Source organism: Muntiacus reevesi, chromosome 17 (genome assembly GCF_963930625.1).
Source record: "Muntiacus reevesi chromosome 17, mMunRee1.1, whole genome shotgun sequence".
NCBI classification, from domain to species: Eukaryota; Metazoa; Chordata; class Mammalia; order Artiodactyla; family Cervidae; genus Muntiacus; species Muntiacus reevesi.
In genome coordinates, this window is record NC_089265.1 from 52256664 (window position 1) to 52277219 (window position 20556).

A 20556-nucleotide genomic window follows, 5' to 3' on the forward strand; every position below is an offset into this window, starting at 1 on the left:
CCTTAAGGCCATAAAGGCTGGCAGCTCAGTGGCCTAAGAACAGTGCACTTTTAAGGTAGATATGTTGTTTCTGCTCTACCACTGGCAGTAAAACATTGTCAATAAATCCTATCATTTATTCTCTTCCTTTCCAACATGTTACTTCTGCACTTATGATTCTAGAAAGAGGTTATTTCAAAACCTTGGGTATAAAGGGAAAATTTCTTTCATGACACCTGCCATGATGTTGTGTTTTTATTTCTTCATAAAAGAGTTCCTTTAATGTGGAATTCAGAACTTAAAGACATCAGTTGTTTCATTGTGTAATGCAATTCCTAAACGCATTTTCTTTTCTTTTTAGCCTCAAAATTCAGGATTTACAAAATGAGTAAAAGAACTATTGGGCTAGGCTTTGGGAACTGCATTGAGGGTTTGGGAAAAGCTTTAGGATGCTTTTATATAAGATGTTAAAATCCTTTGGCAATGTGAGGAGTCTCTAAAGTTTTTCTAATTTAACTATTTCAATAAGTGCTAAAAGATTTTCTGTGGAAAGAGCACAAAAATTCTTTAAACAAAGGCCTATTTCACATTGTAATGCAAATTAGTATAATTTGGAGAGTCTTCCCATATTTCTAAATATAATGCTGTGTAAGATTTCTGGTGTATTTTTTAATATGTTTATATATATGTTTACATATAAATATTTGTTTATATATTTTTTCTTTTAAGATCCCTTAGAAAATGGAAGTAGCCATCATAGTAAACAAGAGTCCTAAATGCAGTACTTGGATGCAATTTCAAAAACGACAAAATGATCTCTGTTCATTTCTAAGGCAAACCATTAAATAACATGGTAATCCAAGACTATGCCCTGACCAGTAATGCTGAGGAGCTGAAGTTGAATGGTTCTGTGAAGACCTACAAGACCTTCTAGAACTAACACCCAAAAAAGATGTCCTTTTTATTATAGGGGACTGGATTGCAAAAGTAGGAACTTAAGAAATACCTGGACTAACAGACAAATTTGGGCTTGGAGTAGAATGAAGCAGGACAAAGGCTAATAGAGTTTTGCCAAGAGAATGCACTGGTCATAGCGAACACCCTCTTCCAACGACGCAAGAGAAGACCCTTGTGGACATGCACATCACCAGATGGTCAACACCGAAATCAGATTGATTATATTCTTTGCAGCCAAAGATGGAGAAGCTCTATACAGTCAGCAAAAACAAGACTGGGAGCTGGCTGTGACTCAGATCATGAACTCTTTATTGCCAAATTCAGACTGAAATTGAAGAAAGTAGGGAAAACCACTAGACCATTCAGGTATGATCTAAATCAAATCCCTTACGATTATACAGTGGAAGTAACAAATATATTCAAGGGATTAGATCTGATATAGTGCCTGAAGAAGTATGGACAGAGGTTTGTGACACCGTACAAGAGGCAGGGATCAAGACCATCCCCAAGAAAAAGAAATATAAAAAGTCAAAATGGCTGTCTGAGGAGGCCTTACAAATAGCTGTGAGAAGAAGAGAAGCGAAAGGCAAAGGAGAAAAGGAAAGATATACCCATTTGAATTCAGAGCTTCAAAGAATAGCAAGGAGAGATAAGAAAGCCTTCCTCAGTGATCAGTGCAAAGAAATATAGGAAAAAAATAGAATGGGAAAGACTAGAGATCCCTTCAAGAAAATTAGAGATACCAAGGGAACATTTCATGCAAAGATGGGCACAATAAAGGACAGAAATGGTATGGACCTAACAGAAGCAGAAGATATTAAGAAGAGGTGGCAAGAATACACAGAAGAACTGTACAAAAAAGATCTTCACGACCCAGATAATCACAATGGTATGATCACTCACCTAGAACCAGACACCTTGGAATGTGAAGTCAAGTGGGCCTTAGAAGGCATCACTCTGAACAAAGCTAGTTGAGGTGATGGAATTCCAGTTGAACTATTTCAAATCCTAAAAGATGATGCTGTGAAAGCGCTGCACTCAATATGCCAGCAAAATTGGAAACCTCAGCAGTGGCCACAGGACTGGAAAAGGTCAGTTTTCATTCTAATCCCAAAGAAAGGCATTGCCAAAGAATGTTCAAACTACCACACAATTGCACTCATCTCACATGGTATCAGAGTAATGCTCAAAATTATCCAAGCCATGCTTCAACATTATGTGAACTATGAGCTTCCAGATGTTCAAGCTGGATTTAGAAAAGGCAGAGGAATCAGAGGTTAAATTGCCAGCATCTGTTGGATCATTGAGAAAGCAAGAGAATTCCAGAAAAACATCTACTTCTTCTTTATAGACTATGCAAAGCCATTGACTGTGTGAATAACAAACTGTGGAAATTCTTCGAGAGATGGGAATTCCAGACCACTTGACCTGCCTTCTGAGAAATCTGTATGCAGGTAAGAAGCAATAGTTAGAACTGTACATGGAACAACAGACTGGTTCCAAATTGGGAAAAGAGTATGTCAAGGCTGTATATTGTCGCCCTGCTTATTTTACTTATATGCAGAGTACATTATGGAAATGCTGGACTGGATGAAGCACAAGCTGGAATCAAGATTGCCAGGAGAAATATCAATAAACTCAGATATGCAGATGACACCATCCTTATAGCAGAAAGTGAAGAAGAACTAAAGAACCTCTTGTTGAAAGTGAAAGAGGAGAATGAAAAAGTTGGCTTAAAGCTCAGCATTCAGAAAACTAAGATCATGGCATCTGGTCCTATCACTTCATGGCAAATAGATGTGGAAACAATGGAAACAGTGACAGACTTTATTTTTGGGGGTTCCAAAATCCCTGCAGATGGTGAGTTTGTCCATGAAATTAAAAGATTTTTGCTCCTTGAAAGAAAAGTTATGATCAACTTAGCATATTAAAAAGTAGAGACATTGCTTTGCCAAGAGAGGTCCACCTAGTCAAAGCTATGGATTTTCTAGTAGTCATGTATGGATGTGAAAGTTGGACTATAAAGAAAGCTGAGCACTGAAGAATTGATGCTTTTGAACTGTGATATTGGAGAAGACTCTTGAGAGTCTCTTGGACAGCAAGGAGATCCAACCAGTCCATCCTGAAGGAGATCAGTCCTGAATATTCATTGAAAGGATTGATATAAAGCTGAAACTCCAATTACTTTGGCCACCTGATGCAAAAAACTGACTCATTTGAAAAGATCCTGATGCTGGAAAGATTGAAGGTGGGAGGAGAAGGGGACAACAGAGGATGAGATGGTTGGATGGCATCACTGACTCAATGGACATGAGTTTGAGTAAACTCTGGGAGTCGGTGATGGACAGGGAAGCCTGGCGTGCTGCAGTCCATGTCGTTGCAAAGAGTTGGACACCACTGAGCAACTGAACTGAACTTTGCTTTTTATATTATCCATTCATTTACACTGATCTCACTTCTGAAAAGCCCTATAGGAATGAATAGTTTGCCTGTAGAAAGTAGGTTCACAAACTTTCAAATATTTAAAGAAATAATGAGACTCTAAAGGCATGGAAGATAGAGGATATAGAATTCTCAGGAAAACACTCTTCAAGCTCTAGCATCCATATCAATAGAATTGGAAGAATAAGACCTCTAGGTAATTACCACTTCCTTTAGTTCACCAGCATTAGGTCACCAGGTGGGCGTGTCCTGGCCACGTAAGAGGAGTGAGCTGGAGGCCCATTCGTTTCTGGAACTGCTGGAAATTGTCTCATCTACAAGAAAATGTTCCATGGTCCATCACTTCCCTTTTTCATGCATGTATCTGTACCTGATTTATGATTGCCTGACCCTCAGTTAGTGAGTGGAATGTGTTAGCTTTTTGTTGTTTCCCTGTGTGTGCAGTTGGTCAGCCCTAAAAGCCTCCCTGCGCTGCTTGCTTGCCGCTTTTGTTTTCCTCCCGTACTTGAGGTGAAGACCAAAGGCAGAGAGGAGGAGGGGCATCGGGGTCTTCCAGGACACAGTCAGCTTATTATTTCTAGTCTGGAAATTCTGCATATGAATGACAATGCAGATAGCTAACTGAAATCCCTTAAGTGTCCAGGAGAGAACTGAAAACAACTCTCTCCTCAGCCCAGATGGAAGGTGCCCCACCACTGAATTCGTGAACAAACAATCCACGTTTAAGAGCCTGGCAAGATCTTGACTGGAATACTAAATCTCTGATAAAAAAACTGGCATTTTCTGGCCACCTCAGGAACATAGAGTCAGTTTTGAAAATGAAGATTGATTTGGAAGGGAAAAGGCTCTGCTGGTTTTGATGTTGCAAAATAGATATCTGAAAGAAGAGAGACAGGAGATGGGGTTTTAAGAAGACCTGCCAGACCCTCAACAGTAGCCAGTGCAGGAGAGTGACTAGAAAGCTGAACATCCAGGTGGAGGGTTCCATGTCCCTGGGATGTAGCATTTCCTTTGCCAAGTGCTTGATGAAGGCAGGCCAGCAAAATTAAAGCAGCAACAAAAACTAAGGCTGCTTCTGGAAGGCTGCAAAGCACCCTGGTGAACCCCAGAGAAAATGCATTTCTGGGAGCTTGAATGCCCTGAGTGGTGGCAAGCAATATACTTCTGTATTGCTCTAGTTATGGAGGGGCCTTCGGGTGTATAAGGGATTGTTCAAAAGTCTGTACTGTGCATTTCCATAGCATAAAAGTCCAAGTAAGTTTGAGCCTGGGAATGATAATGGGTTCACTTAATACCTTATACATCACTGACCTCTGTGCTCTTAGCCACTAGAAAGTTTTAATATAATTCAGTCTTCATAAACTGTAAAGAATCTTTTTGGGGGGTTTTCCATACCATACAGCATCCAACATTAGTGTTATCTCCACATCCAAAGTGAAAAACAGATTATTTTATAAATGACAGGATTTTTGTAAATTGACTTTCAGAATTATTTCATATCAAGTAACCACTTTATGATCGATTGTGATTCTTTTGGAAATTATTGTGCATTCAGAATTCTAAGTGAGAAAATACATGTTCCTGATGGTTTTTCAAGTTGGAGTGAAATTGTACAAATATTAAATTTAATGATTGATAAAGAGGAGTATAAGATTTTTTATAGGCATTTGGTTAAACATTTATCAGTTTTGAATTTCAGTCTTCCTTTTGTATTTTAGAGACTCTAACTCATTTTCAGGTCTCTAACATTTTCATGGGTCTCTGAATAGTTCACAGCCTCTTGTCACTTGTGTCTATAGCGCCAGTTGGATAAGGCAGCTGTTCTCAGCTGAGCCCACCACACAGAAGACAGTTGCTGAACCAGTTTATTTAGACATTTGGGTGCAGTTTGGAAGGAAAGTTGTTGGAAGATATGAACAAGTGATCTTCAGTGTTACAATGATACGTTGATTCTGTAATTTACTTAATTGTATTCCCAATAGAATGAAAAGGAAAGGAGGTGAGCGTGTTCTGACAAGTGGACAGATTTCTACCCCATAAGGCACTTGGAAATTATGGGCACTGACTTGTCAAGGCAAGAAAGGTGCTTATTTATTTGAACTCTGCCTTATTCCACAAAGATTTGAGGTCATGTATCATAGGTATACCTGTGATGCTCTGGGGGAAGTGTTACTCTCTTATTCCTCCTTAGAGTTGGGGAAGGTCTTTGAAAAGCCATTTGGGAATGAAGTGGGGACTCCAGGATCTGAGTGTCTGCTGATGCCCAGGTCTCAGCAGTGGTGAGGGGTGGGGTGATTGTGCATTCCTTTACCCAACAGAAGGATGAGAAATTGGAGATTTCTATAGGAACATCCAAATATGAAGGAACAGTTTCCAAGAGAGCTGGATCTGGCAAGGGTAGCTTAGCATGGTGAAGAGTTTGGAGAGCAGATGGGTTTAAATAGAACTGCCAAGTGGTTTGTGGTGGGTTCTTTCTGGTGAGCATGAAGAGAAGAGAATTTAAAATCTAAGTTACCCACATATGACAGGGGTAATAAATCAGAACAGGCATTCCCAGAATGGGATATGTAGAATGCTGAGGAATCTATCAAAAATTAAGCTGGAAACAGTCCTGGCATAAGCTTTATAAGATTCCAAATGATTATTGTAAATTCTTTATGAAGATGAGTAATGTGAGTTGCATTGCTTCAGTCAGTTCAGTCGCTGAGTCCTGTCCCACTCTTTGTGACTCCATGGACAGGCTTCCCTGTCCATCACCAACTCCCGGAGCTTGCTCAAACTCGTGTCCATCAAGTCAGTGAGGTCATCCAACCATCTCATCCTCTGTCATCCCCTTCTCCTGCCTTCCATCTTTCCCAGCATCAGGGTCTTTTACAATGAGTTAGTTCTTTGCGTCAGTTGGCCAAAGTACTGGAGTTTCAGCTTCAGCCCTTCCAGTGAATATTCAGGACTGATTTCCTTTAGGATGGACTGGTTGGATCTCCTAGCAGTCCAAGGGACTCTCCAAGAGTCTTCTCCAACATCACAGTTCAAAAGCATCAATTCTACGGTGCTCAGCTTTCTTTATAGTTTAACTCTCACATCCATACATGACCACTGGAAAAACCATAGCTTTGATTAGATGAACCTTTGTCGGCAAAATAATGTCTCTGCTTTTTAATATGCTGTCTAGGTTGATCATAACTTTTCTTCTAAAGAGTGAGCGTCTTTTCATTTCATGGCTGCACTCACCATCTGCAGTGATTTTGGAGCCCAAGAAAATAAAGCTTAGCTTTTTATTGCATAGCTTAGTATCAGACGTAGTGTGAGACCCAGGAGGTTAATACTCTTTTCTCCTCTCCTTTGGGGCATCTGTCTTCCTCATTCTAATGGACTGATGTACTGTTCTTTGAGGTTCTATTCTAAGCTTTCTTCTTTCTCTTTAAATTTAACTCTCTTTCACCATACTCTGCTCAATTTTCCTTTCTCTTAATGGTTAATTAAATTTTATCAATGATTGTATTAAGCCAATTTCAATTTTTCATTCTTTTCCCTCATATCCAGTCAGTTAATAAATACTATTAATACTACCTGGGAAATGTGTCTGATACCATATTAATTTCTTATAATTGTTATAACGAATTACTGCAAACATCGTGGTTTAAAATGCAATTTTATTATCTTATGGTTCTAGAGGTGAGAAGTCCAAACTAGGCCTCATTGGGCTAAATCAAGGTGTCAGCAGATCACATTCTTCCTGGAGGCTCTGGAGAGGAATCTGCGTGCCTGCCTTTCCAGCTTCTAGAGGATGCGCAGATGCTTGACCCATGGCCCCTTCCTCCATCTTCAAAGACCACAGGGCAACATCTTCCCTCCTCTCTGATCTCTGCTTCCATCCTTGCATTTTCTTTGATGTTGATCCTCACTGCCTCACTCACTTATTTCTAAATGGATAATTCAAAGTTATCTACACATCTCAAGATCTGGAGTCATATTTGCAGAGTCCCGTTTTCCTTGTAAGGTGACACATACACGGGTTCTGGGGATTAGGACATAGTCATCTCTGAAATGCTGTTATTTATCCTACACACACGCCCTTGATTATTTCACTGTCTTGTTACCATAAGGTTTGCCTTACCTCATACATGGAGTATTATTATACTGTCGCCATCTGCAGACTCACCCCTCCAATCTAGTCTGCCCTCTCTCCCCAACTATCATCCTACAGCTGGGATCTGGCTACTCTTTTCTCTTTTCCAAAGTCATTCAGTGGTTCCTCCTTGCATACAGAAAAAAATCTCCCACTTCTTAGATGTTGAAGTTGGCCTTCCCTGTTACATTTTCCATTTTTTGCTCCTCACTGGGTTCAAGCAAGCATTCTCTATACCAGTTCTCCTCACTATTCTTTTAGCATGTCCCGAACTTCCTCAAATATTTCCTTCTGCTTTAACTGCTCCTTCCAGGTTCAGTTTTGTTCCATTTCTCTACCTTGTCAGCTGACGCTCAAATAATCAGTCAGTCAATCAGGGCTCAAATCAGATCTCCCATCTTCCGTGACACCTAGATCCTTGCATTTTCTTTTTTTTCATTTTACCACCTCTTTTCCCTCCAAAGACCTCTGTATGCATGATTATAATGACATGGTTGTCTGTCTCCCCAGACTATGAGACTCTAAAGGGCAGCTCAGTGACTTGATGATTTTTCGAGACCTCATAGCACTAAAAGTGTTTGCGCCTCAGGAGATCTGAGCAGATAACCTGTTCTTTGAATGTTGGAGAGTTTTCTTTAAGGAGTAGCCAAAGGAGTTACAGCAGTACCCTTAAAAATCATTTTTAGAGGAGAATTATGATTCAAACACAGAAGTTTTGCATGTTCGATTTGCTAAGTTTGCTGTCTGGAGGAAATTTTCTCTGTTTTCTGAACTTCTCCCTCTTGGGGAGGTTTAAGCATTCTGGGAAAGGTCCCTAGGGTCTTCCCAATTCTGTTTGCCCCCAGGAGCATTTCACATCTGCTTTGTCATTTGTGAGCCTCAGATACCGTGCCAAGGGGCCCTGTTCTCCAACAGATACTTCTGTTCAACTCTGTTTGCAGTGAATGATTCCTCTCAGTTCCTTATCCAGTATTTAATTCCCTGTTTCTGAGCTGTATTGAAGGTGAGGAAGGCGTATCTGATCTCCCAAGAGGCTCAGTGCCAGCAGAGTAATTAGCTAGGCTTCCTGCCAATTCAGAGCTTTGATCTGGAAACCCATAACCTTCAGCTTCAGTATGGTGGCAGAAGAAGGTGCCAGGCTAAGGAAGAATGCTCACGGCTCTTCTTTCAAAACTGTACAAACATCACCCCAGACAGGTTGAGAACTGGACTACACAAGGCCTTGGTTGAAAAAAAGAGATTTATTGGTTCATTTTACCAATCAAACTCTGACAGTGTGTTAGTGGCTTCACAGAAAATTTAAGGACGCCTCTATTGAGAGGCTCTAAGGCAGATACATTTATCAAATCACGAATGGCATTTCTCTGGGCACAAGAAGGCTCAATGTGAATAGATATACTTCTGTTAGGATGTTTGTGACCATAGCGAAAGTAGCAGCAGGAAAAGCCAATTGCATTCTTTCCATCCTTAAAACAAAATGCAGGGAGGAGAAGAAATGTGGTATGACACGTAAAAGGCATGTTTGACCAGAAGACGCATTCTGGTTTTGTGGCCACTAGCTTAAATACAAAAGATTGCTGTTGGAGTGAAGTTTGAAAGGCTGACAAGAAATAAAGCAGCCTCAGAGAGCTGTCTGCCCATGTGAAGTACTTTGCTGGCATCAACATGGAATGTGGCAGCTGCATTTGGTGTCCAACTGGGAGCTATTGATTTTTTACTAATACTCTTGGAGAAGGAGATTGGCAAATACCCTGTGAGAGGTAACGTGCAGAAGACTGGCTCGGCTGCCAGAGAAGCATGTGGAAGCCCAAAGGATGTCACCGCACTTCCTTGATGCTGTTCCTTCGTGTGGTTTGACTGTAGCTTTTAAACTTGAGAGTGAATCATAATGGAATTGCAAAATGGTCTCATTATCTTAGATGGAGTGAAGCGTCTGGTAATGTCTGACCGTGGGGGTGGGGGAGGGGATGTTCATGGTGGCTGGCAGCAGGCGTGGCCTGTTTTCTGTTGATGAAGGCAGCGGTCTCTCTGGGTGACCGACAGCGATTCTGTCTTAAAAATACCCACCCTGCTGGCCTGTCATGATGCTTTTATCTCAGCCTTTAAATACCCACTGGCTAAGGCTTCGAGGTGCATCATACATTCCAACTGTCTTGTTAGCCCCTAAGAGAATTCCCTTCCAACCTCTTTGTCTCCTGTGTTCCTCGTCTGTTCCTGCCGTGACCGCCGTCCGTGCTCTCTCATTCCCGCGCTGCACACGCCTGGTTAGGAGGGACCTTGTCACTTCTGGCTCTGGCTCAGTTTCTCCATCCTGTGCTGCTCCCTCCGTCTTATCTCGCTTCTATCAGTGCGGTGGGCGTGGGGCTTTTGTCAGGGCCACTGCATGAGCATCCACTTGCCTTTCTCAAACATGGGTCTGATCTTGTCACCATCCCTCTTAAATCCTCCCCATTACACTTTAGTGATCACAGGTGTGTCCAAAACTTGTGTCTTGACAGCAGAGACCCTTCATTGATACGTTATCCGCCTCTGTTCCCTGGCTTCCTGCCATGTAGGAAACACTCAACTTTCCCCTGCTTGAAGAGCATCATCTTTTAAAACGTTATTGTATGTGCTCTTGCCCCTCTACCTAGAATGAAATTTCCCTTCATTTTCTTATCTTTTCAAAACCCAGAAAGTATTCTACTTTTCTAGGCCAGATTTGGCTGGTTTCCTTTCTGCTCAAAATAACTGTATGCAACTTCACCAAAGCCTTTTGCATACTGTTGGTAACTTTCTCCCTACTTTCTCAAAGATATGAATAATGTAACAGTCATCTCTAGATCTTCAGTGCCTGACAATACCTAGAACATTAAATCTGCATTAAAAAGTTCACTACAGTAAATGGGCCATTCTTGGAAACTTGTTAGTACGACCAGTTGCCCATGTAAAGAGCTATGTTGGTTTACTTCTATGGCAAAGTGCAAAACAGGGAAGGAGAATCTTCATTTGTCCAACTTTTTCTCCTTTTTTTTTTTTTAATACCATTCCTCTCATTTTCTCTCAGGAAAGGCTTATGCGATGTGTTACCTCAGTAATTAATGACAAAACAAACATTAATGGAGTACCTGCTTTCCCGCAGACACCTTGGGGAATGCATGCGTCAGGAAATAAGATGAACAAGGTCCCTGCTTTCATGGGACCTGTAATCTAGGTCGGACTAGATAGATATTAAATTCACAAATATGAAAATAAGATCATTTCAAGTAGTGATGAGTGCTGTACAGAGAATTAAAACAGGGCAACATCGGAGCAACTAACTGGAAGGCTCCTTTGGATCATTGTTATCACATGTCTCAGAGAAGCTGTCATTTAAGCAGAAAGTGAATGACAGGAAGGAAAGAAGATTCTAACCCTGTGAAGACATGATGTGGGTGAGGAAGGGTGGGGTGGGGAGCATTGTGAGCAAAGACAGCCGCAGCTAGTGCAGAAATCCCGAGAGAGAGAGCATGCAAGATGGTTACATTTAGGAAGAAAAGAAGGCCCCAGTGGCTAAAGACATATAGTGGGCAAAGGTAGTGTCAAAGTTTTGAGAGGTGGGCCAGGACAGATGGTGTGGAGCAGGCAAGATGGTTTTCTGATCACCATGGCAGCCTTTGGGGGGCTCTCAGAGGAGAGTAGCTCAGTCGTGAGGTTAGAGATTCAGGCCCTATGTAATGGTGTCCAGCTCGACTCCCAGAGGTTTCCTGTTGGGATCTAGAGAGTGAATGTGCATCCCTCCCTGACCCCCCTGCCGGCTCTACCTCTGTTTCTGTCTTGATTTCTCTTCCGTTACCATTTGTCTCTCTCTCATTGCTCTTGACTCTGGAACATGGCTCAAAGCAGCAAGCACACAATGCCCTTTTTCTCTTGTTATATCTAAAATCGTATATTCTGCACTCTACTCTATCCCTGTTTATCATCTGGTGGACTTTATACTCCAGGAAAATGCTGTAGATTTTTCCTGTGGTTTTGTACACACATTCTAATTTGAGAACCTTAGGATATAATACATATTTACTTACTTGGAGTGAGATGGGTTAGGTCCAACATGGGGTAGGCATGTTGACTGACCGAGGACCGGGTAGGGAATCCAGGTATGGAGAAAGTTGTGCCGGTGGGCAGACTGAAGGAAGCAACACAGGAGAAAAGAGTTGTTGAAATGGGAAAGTGAGAAGGCTCCAGTGGCAAACTACTCACTCCCTTCACTTATTTTATAATAAAGTCAGAGGGCACCTGTGTGCTCCCATCAGAAGGTAAGTTCCTCAAGCAGGGGCCTTGCATCGTCTGTTGATCTGTTCACTGCTATAACCTCAGTGCCTAGAGCTCTGTTCCTTACAGAATGAATGAATGAAGATAAAATGATTGATCGAGCATAGAAACTAGCAAGACCTGCAGCCATTGCTCTGATATGAGACTCCTGCAAAATAAGACCAGGAAAAATATTCCACCAATGAAGAGGCCACTTTTTTGGCCCTTTCCGATGTCAGTGATTTTGTTGACATTTGGAGACGAGGTTTGAGAAGGAAGAGGTGGCCAAGAGAAAAGGGGGAAAATCCACGGAATTAAACCTGCATAGACGTAAAGAGACAGAGAGAGAGGAAGGGAGAAAGAAAATTAGAAAAAGGAGAAACAATAGGTACAGTTTTAAAATAAGTATAAAATTGAACAGGGATTATAACATATTTAATCAGACTATAAAAGTCTTTCATAATTACTAAGATGACAAAGAAACCCCTTGAAAGGAAGTTTATGAAGTACCGCTCCAATCAGGTTTAGCTCCTTTTGGGACTGCTTGAGTGACAACTGCGTGGGTGTTACTCCCTGTAGATGATCATTTTCTTTCTGAACTCATTTCCTACAGCAGAAATGAGAGCCTGCGTCACTCACAGGGCATTCTCCTGTGATGTATGGGTTTTCCAACCTGAGAGCTCACAGAATCACAGGACTAGTAGTTAACAGGTGGCAGGAGACTCACCCAGGCCCTGGTAGGAAGGCTCCATCGGCATCTAGAATGAGAGGTCAGAAGCAGCCCAGGCAGAGAGTTCCCGGCACAGTCTTCAGCTGGTTGTATTGGTGTGTCACGTCCAAATGCCAGGACCTGTTCCTTCCCGTTCTCCAAGTCTCAGCACATGTGCTTCCTTCCCTCTCTGCCTCTCTCAAGACTTCCTTCTCTCTCGTTCCCACTGAGCTTAGCACTTATCTACAGAATATTATCTTTAATTATACTATGATAGCTCAATTACAAAGCATGCATGATGTACTACACAGTTTTTCATATATTCATTTATCCCATCATTTATTCAGGAGTTGCTGAACATCTTTCAAACCTAGGTCACTGCCAGGTAAATCCTTAGCCATCTTTCACCATGACAGGTGCTTTGGTTACCATGTTGGGTATTTTGCCTTCATTGTCTCTGGTTTCACAACAACCCAGTGGGATGGAAACTGGGAAGCAGACACTCAGGGAGTAAACTCATTTGATTGCCCCAAGGCCGCGTGATTAGGAAATGATGGAACTGAGATTACAACTCAGGTCTTTTTGGTTCCCAACTAATTTTTTTTTCCTCTAAAAAAATTACATTCCTGTTATTACATCCCTGTTATTCTTTGCTTGTCAGTTTCCCCATACACAGCAGCTGTAGCTCCTCTGCCTGCTCTTTCTTGTTGTTATACTATGAGATCTACAAGTTAGGGAGCATATCTCTGTTATCACTGGTTTCTGCCAGAGGGTTTCAGTTGAGGATTTGTTGAAAGGATGCTTGCAAACATGAATGAAATAGCTCCCCACACTAAGCTTCAGGTCCTATCCTTCAAAGTGATCTGCCCTCATTCAGCTTAGCTATTTTTTTCCTAGCTTTGGGCATCTATTACCTGTATCAATCACAGTTCAGCCAGTTATTTGAAGCAGGAAATATCTTAACATGGAAATTAGAGGCTTGCACATCCAGTGAGAAAGTCTGGGAGCGAGGGTTAGGAGGGAACTGCTGGTGCTCCAGAAATCTGAAAGTGTGAAAAGCCAAGGGAAGCTATGCTGGTCTCAAAATGAGTCTAGATAGGACTCTTGAGACCTCAAGTCACCGGGGCCTCAGCTGCTACTGGAGAGAAGAAGCTTCTCTTTGCTTTCTGAACCCTGAGTGGGAACCAAATCCTGGTTATAGAGAATTCTGGGAAATGTAGTTTCCAGGGAGAGAACAGGAGGTGATGAGGAGGATTCTCCATTAACAGTCTGACTCTTGTTAAACTCGCATTTATTTTCTCTTTGCTCCTTGATAAAATTTCTCACTGTGAGCCCCGGCACCCTGGTCTCCCTCATGCAACACTCCCAAAGGTCAACTTGTATTTCATAGCCGTGCCAACACTGGCAGTACCTAAACTTTCACCAGTAGCAAAGAAAATCCATTTCTAAACAGAGCAAGGAAATTCTTTCTTTTTCCCCCCGCTTTTCTAACAGAGACTAAATTATGAGGTCTAAATCTGGGTTTAGAGCCCTGACCAGTGCTGAAGCAACTTGAAGAATGATGAAGGGCTGGCTTCGGTCTCTCGGCAGCTGTGAGCTTGGTCAGGCCTTTGCAGAGTAAGAGGAAATTTAATGAACCCAAATAAGACGTGATCCTTTGTGGCTATAAAAGTTACACTTTGCAAAGCTCAGCTGGTCAAGAGCCACTTGAAAATGGTGTTACTGCTGGGGAACTCTGTCAAAAGTCCCCTCCTCTGGGCGAGTTTCCTTCTCTTTGAGGGAAAACAAAGAGAGGTTTTACAAGCTAGAGAAGGGTCATTTTGCCATTTGAAAGACCACATTCAAAAATTGAGGCCCAGCGCAATTGGGAGACATCCATAGTCAGTACTTGTTTATTTGTCCAGCTTTACACCATGTAAGCAATGCGAAATCCTTTCCGCCTCTAATAATAACAGCACCGTGGCCCTGAGTTAATGGAAAGCTGGGACAGCCAAATGAGAGCCGGTGCTCAGATTAACCACTGTAGGTCAGACAAGTCCACAGCTGCGGTTGGGGAGGGAGGCAAGGGGATGGAGGGGGAGGAAGAGCAGAGGAAGCCCTTCCTAAAATATTTTTGCCTTGTCAACAGATTCGATGCATGATATATTTTACCACCGAATTTGTTCACTGGAGGATTTTCTAAAGGATTTGAGGAAACAACCACCCGATTCAGATTCTATGGCTTCTAATTGTATAAGCTGCATATTTTAGAAACCTTTTGTGCCAAGGAGTCTTCATTTGTAGAGCACTTCGTTTGCTTATACAGTAGGCAACAGGGTTTAAATGGCATAATTATTATGTGTTTCTAGTTTGCCTCACATTTTGATTCAATCAGAATCCCTGAATCTGACAACCTATAATCAAACAAAGGGAATGGTCTGGAAGCAAGGGATTAACAGAGGGGAATTAAACTGTCGTTTTGAAACAGCTTAGACCAATATGAAAGCCCATTTAGGAGTCTCTCCATAAATATCCCTTTTGTTTTGTCTAATTGCTGGTTTGAATGTATCAGACTCATCAATGGGATTAGGGTTAATAGATGTTTGGTCACGCAGAACATGCAGAGGAGGAATCTGATACACACACACAAAAATTGCACTTAATGAGCTTAGCAAATGTTTGCCATATTTTTAATGAACCCTGGGGCTGTCATTTAGAAATGCTTAGCAACTGCTTTTCCATCCTTGAAAATAGAGCAACTGAAGGACATTAACACTATGTACACCCGTAAATAAGAGGAGCTATTTAAAGACATCAGCCAGGAGGAGGGAATGATGACATTTTTCTGTCTGAGAGCCAGTGATACTTAACACTCTGGGTGTGGGTTCGGTGTGTGACAACATAGCTAGGAGGTTCGAGTTTCCCCGAAGGGCACTGCGGAGTGTGAGGTTTTTGCAAAGACTCATATAACCATTTTCTTTTTATAAGTGAAACCTGTTTAGGATCAAATCTCCCAGCCTCTCCCCCCCAGCCCCTGCTTCTGTTTTTCACACCTTCCTGCTGCCCTTTTCAAGTATCTGTGGAAAGGCTTTTGAACTTGGAGGTTATGTGTCACTGCCTCTTCTCCAGGTCCGAGCCACCTCGTGGCCAGGGCGGGCCGCTCCCCAGCTCAGCCCAGCAGGGCCAGGCCGGCAGGCTCTCGGGATTGATTACTCCGAAGATTGAATGATACATCTTGAGTGCCCATGGGATTTGGCTCTGAAAGCTATGCAGTCGGCAGTAATGGGGACTTACTGAAGTAGGCCATGTGGCTTGTGCCCTCTGAGCACAGACCAGACCTAAAAGAATCAGGTTTTCCTTGGGGAAAGTTTGATTTGATCGACGGAGCACAAAATGCAAGTCCAATGGATTATGGTTAGAGCAAATGAAGGATGACTTAGATCCTTCGTTTTCATAGAGCCAATTGATTTCAAAAACTTCCTGCCATCTCCTCCAGCCCTGCCTCTCCAGGAGGCAAAAATAGACACCACCTCAGTGGAAAAAAAACAAAACAACAACAACAAATGACAAAAAAACTAAACACAGCAACTTTTCAGCTTTACTTGAAAGTGAATAGTCCTCCTGCCGCAGCAGCTGGCTTTGGTGTTAAACTATGGGATCATAATTCTTTTTAGGAGAAAACTAAGCAAAAGCCCCTTCTCATGTTGAATAGTAACTCTGTAAAGTGCGCAAAATTATGAAGTTTTCTTTGGAGAGAGTAAAGGACATGAGTGTCATGAGGGGAAAGGCTTGTGTATTTTGTTCTTGTTTTTCTTGCGGTGGAGGTGGTGAGGATGGTGGCGGCCCTGCGTGGGTCTGTGTGTTTATGTGTTTTGCTAGTCATTTGTCATCAAGTGCTCCTTGCCCTCAAGCGACTATTAGAATGCCTGGTTTGATGAATGAAGCTAGAGATGTTACCAAAGGTTTTATGGCTCCATGGTTTAAAAACATTGTCAGTTATAAGCAATTTTTCTTTTAGAAATGTCTAAATTCTTGGCATCCAAGTAAGTGGATCAGATGAGCTCCAAAAATATCATTTGTTAAATGAGTCCCTTAGGTCATAGGTCCAAAACCAAAACACCCACAGAATCCAGATTGGTATTGTAATTGAATGAATCTAGGTAGATGAATTATTAAGGAGTGATAAGAATTGCAGAAGATTGAAAACCACACATGTTCCATCTGAAGTGAGTAGGGGCTATTTGGCTGAATGGTCTCATCTTTAAACTCATGATCCAGCCCTAACTCATGCCTCTTCTCTGCCTTTTCAGTTTCTGGACTTTTTGCTTGACTTTGAGCTTGACAACTGAGATTTACTAACTGTATCTTATCTTTTGGCTTTAAGACACCAACTTGCATTTTCTCTCCAGTCCTCTGAGCGCCATCCTAGACTGAAGTCTCTCAGGTGAATAATGAATGAATGGTCTACATTTGTTTAGCACTAGTATGTGTGAGTCTCTTCCTTCTCCTCTCCTTCCTTCCTTTCTGGGTCTGTAGAGATCATCAAGGAATAGATCCTTGACCTTGTAGACACTATATAATCTAGAGGGAGAGGAGCAAAAATCTGTGCACAGTTGTCACGTGATGAGAAGTGCTCTGAAACACACTCAGACCCCATGGGGAGGATAAAGAAGACATCCTTTGCGTCTTGCTGGGCAGTCAGGGAAAGCCTCACAGACCGTGTGTGTGTGTGTGTGTGTGTGTGTGTGTGTGTTGTATGTAGGTGTGTTCCCATTGACAATGTTGAAAAGAATACTGTGAAAGGGCAGCTTGTGCAAAGACACAAGAGTGTGTGTGTGAGAACATGGCTTGCTTGGAAAATAGCAAACACAGACATGAATTGGGAGAATTGTAGGTAAGAGGCTAGAGAGGTGGACATGAATCAGAGCCTAAAGCTTGGGCTTGATCTTACAGATACTGGAGGACCACTGAAGGATTTCCAGTACTCATGTTGTATTCAGGAACTACCTAGCTCTTCAGAAGTACAGCTTCAGATGATTCTTGATTCAAACTCCATGTTAAAAAAGGAGAAGCTCTTCTCAGAACCTTTGTGTGTGTGTGTACATTTCTCAGTATTAAATGTTTAAAGGCACATTAGGATGAAACCCCCCATCTGCTGAAAACAGTTTAGTAAATATCCCAGAGTCTAGTCTCCAAGGGAATGGACTGGAGTTCCTTCACTGAATAACTGGGCACCTATAGATTTTTTCCAGTTCATACCCCTCTATTCTCTCTACAGAGATGGTCAAGCATCTGACCAAGCAAAACCTTCTGGCCATCTTTCTGGACGTTTCACTTTTCAGGAACAGTGTTTGACTACTCAGTGAACTCCCAGTTCATCTAGGACAATGCTTTGAGTTTTGCCACTCCCAAAATTACTTTTTAGGAGTGCTCATTGTCCCGCCAATGCAGATAGAGCCCATAAGCCTTTACAAACACCTCTAAGGACATGGTAGCTTGCTCTGGAAGGAGGTACTACAGAAGCTATCATCTCTTCTTTTCCTAAAAAGTTAATAATCTCTCAGGAACATCGATGGGACTACTTTTAAAGAAGGCGTGGGAACTTTGAGGAGGAGAAGCCAAACTTTTACAGAAAACAAAAGAAAATGTCTCACTTATTTGTGACTTTTCAGTTTTAAAATCAGATTTTCTTAGACACACAAGGTCCAATGAGTATTTTCTCATTTAAAAAAAAAAAAAAACACAAACCTAAATGATTAAAATGCAAAAATTTCAATCAAAATTCCTCTTTGGGAGTGGAGCGAGAAAGGATTGAGGTTAGGATGTTTAGGCATAGGTTAGCCTCTTCATGGTCTAGAACTAGCCATGCTTGTCAACTTCATAAATTAAAGTATTGTTGTGTAGCTTTGAGTGACTCAGAGACTTAATAAGCAATATTTACACAATGACGATGTTATGGGGGGGAAAAGCTGGTTTACTACAATGCCTGTCTTCCAGAGGACTTAGATGTTTGATAAATACGATACAATCAAGAAAGTCCAGCATTTAAAAACCTGGCATTATTATTAATTTAATCTACACCAGAACTTCCCTGGTGTCTCTGACCATAAAAGCTGCCTGTGATGCAGGAGACCCAGGTCCAGTCCCTGGGTTGGGAAGATGCCCTGGAGAAGGGAATGGCTCCCCCTCCTGACCTAGAGAATTCCACGGACCTCGGACCCTGGTGGGCTACTGTCCATGGGGTTGCAAAGAGTCAGATACTACTGAGCGACTAATACACAGTCTAAGACTTTTTTTTTTTAATTTAAAAATGTTATTTTAAATTGTGTTAGATACACATAACATAAAATGTACTGTGTTAACCATTTTTAAGTATACATGACTGATTTGCCTTGAAATGCAAGAAACAGCTTGTCCCAAACTGCCTTTTGGAGGAGGTAATTTTCAAATGTTGTTTGTATTTAAGTTAGAAAATGGGAAAAAATTCTTTTCCCAATAAAGTCGGGAGAGGGCAAGATTGAAACTTTACAGTGAAAAATAACACATTAGCTTTGGACTCCTCACTCAGAGGGTCAGAACAAAAGCCGGGAGGCCAAAAGGCCTGGATTCTAGAACCTGAGCCTGTTATGATGGAGACTGCTGGTGCCTCAGGGGGAGTGGAGCAGAGGTTTACAGCTGACTGGCTTGGTTTGCCTCTAGCTGATCTATGGCTGCTGATCTCTTTGGGTCTTTTCATGGTGAGGGGGGCGATATTTGGGTTATTTATTCTGACAGGAGGCTAGATGCTATTTCCATCTGCCTTGGAGTATTTGAGGAGATAAATGTCTGCCATGCCCTGATAAATGGCCTCTGTGGTTCATTGCCAGAGAAACTGAGTTATGGCTTCTATATTTCATTTCAGAGAAAACTTCAGCCATCCGAAGTATGCACTGCAGCCCTCCATTTGACCGGGAGAGCAAAGTGTTTTTCTGTTTAAAGGACAAGGTTTGCACAGTAGCACCTGAGGGTGACTGGAGGGTAGAGGATAAATCGAAAGACTGCATGAGTCAGGCTAGTAAATCAAGTGTGGTCAATTTGAAATACCAAAAAAAAAAGAATCTGGGGAATGAAAGTTAACACTTCTGTGTCCTGTGTCCTGGCTGAGTTTAAAATCATCTTTACCTCAGCATTCTCATTCTTAGTTACAATTGTTCTAGAGCACTGTGATCTTTAAGAATAACAAAGGTCGGGGGAGTGGGGGATACATTTAAATGTTATCCAGAGTATCACGAGATATCTATTATTTTAAGAAATATGAAAGAGATACTTTTTTTTATACATGTGCCAATTATATGTATCAGTGGATTGGATGAAAATTTATTTTAGATACCAACCGAATCTCAGATACCAAATGGCAAGGGGATTATAATTGTAAATAGGCTTGTCATAATCTAGTCTTATACAGAGGCACATGTATGGCCTGTATTCATCACTTCCTGATGTGTGGGCACCCACACACATTGAATCACATGTGTTGACGGGATGAACTCTGTTTTCTGGAAGGAGGGAAGACGTAGCACTAGGAATGGGTAAAATCAGTACTTTCTGGGGTAAGATTTGGTGGTCACCAAGACCTCTGGAGAAAGAGACAGAGTAAGCTGCGAGGAGCAGAGGTTTTTTTGCGTTCTTGTTAGCACAGAAGTAAGATGAGCCAAATGCTCTCTTGGGATTTACTCACATTAAGCAGAGTCCATATGTGACAAGTGGTGTCTCTTCTGGGGAGGTACAGTTGCCTCTTTGAACTGGATTTACATTGCCTGAATTATGGCAACGATTCCTCAGGATTGAAATTTTTGAATTTTGAATATTGCAACTTGCAGCCAAAATACATTAAGAGTGATATCGCTTTACATCTTTCCTATGAATTAGTACAGATTTGAAAAAGAAGGTCTAAGTATGCTGTGATAGTAGTTTAACAGAATCTGCTCTAACTTCTCCAGTAGCTGTTAGTTTCAGGAGCCAGTTTATAACATCCTTCCTATTCATTTCGGTTCTATTATTTTGAAGCTCTTTTCTTATCTGCTCATGAGATCACCAGGATAGACACCTGTAA